This window comes from Cyprinodon variegatus, unplaced genomic scaffold (genome assembly GCF_000732505.1).
Source record: "Cyprinodon variegatus isolate N-32 unplaced genomic scaffold, C_variegatus-1.0 Scaffold89, whole genome shotgun sequence".
Classification (NCBI taxonomy): Eukaryota; Metazoa; Chordata; class Actinopteri; order Cyprinodontiformes; family Cyprinodontidae; genus Cyprinodon; species Cyprinodon variegatus.
The window spans coordinates 91002-91567 of record NW_015150542.1 but is presented as its reverse complement, the minus strand read 5'-3'; positions in this window follow the sequence as shown (position 1 = coordinate 91567).

Genomic DNA, 566 nt, shown 5'->3' with positions numbered 1-566 from the left:
ACTTTGTCCAAAGGAGGTCCACTTTTGTCTTCTCAGTCAACAAAATACACTGGATTAGAAGTATTTGAGGTAAACAGGAAATGGGCCTTTCTCAGCAGGGATTTTAGCCCTTGACCTGGACGCCATATTTGTTCAGTGGAGCAGAATTAAGTGGAATCCTTTAACTTGATCGTTAACGAAGTATGTGAATGAAAGGGTTTTAATTGTATTTTATGTTTCTTTTAAGAAAAATGTGCCTACAATTCCAAGCAGCTGTGACCTGTAGGTTGTCATTTAAACTATATTGAACAAAAAACACCATCTAGTTATGTAAGTAAGCACATTTTCTAAGTAAATTAATTACCGGGGAGTAGAGTTACAGATTTGCTGACTTTGGATGACCTTTATCTGGACTTTGACTTGAATGCTAATGATCTGTGACTTGATCTGTCATCCCCTCTATGACTAATAATAAAAAACAAAAAACAAACAAAACAAAAACACAAAAAAACAACAAAAAAAAAAAGTCAAAAAAAAAAAAAAAAAAAAAAAAAAAAAAAAAAAAAAAAAAAAAAAAAAAAAAAAAA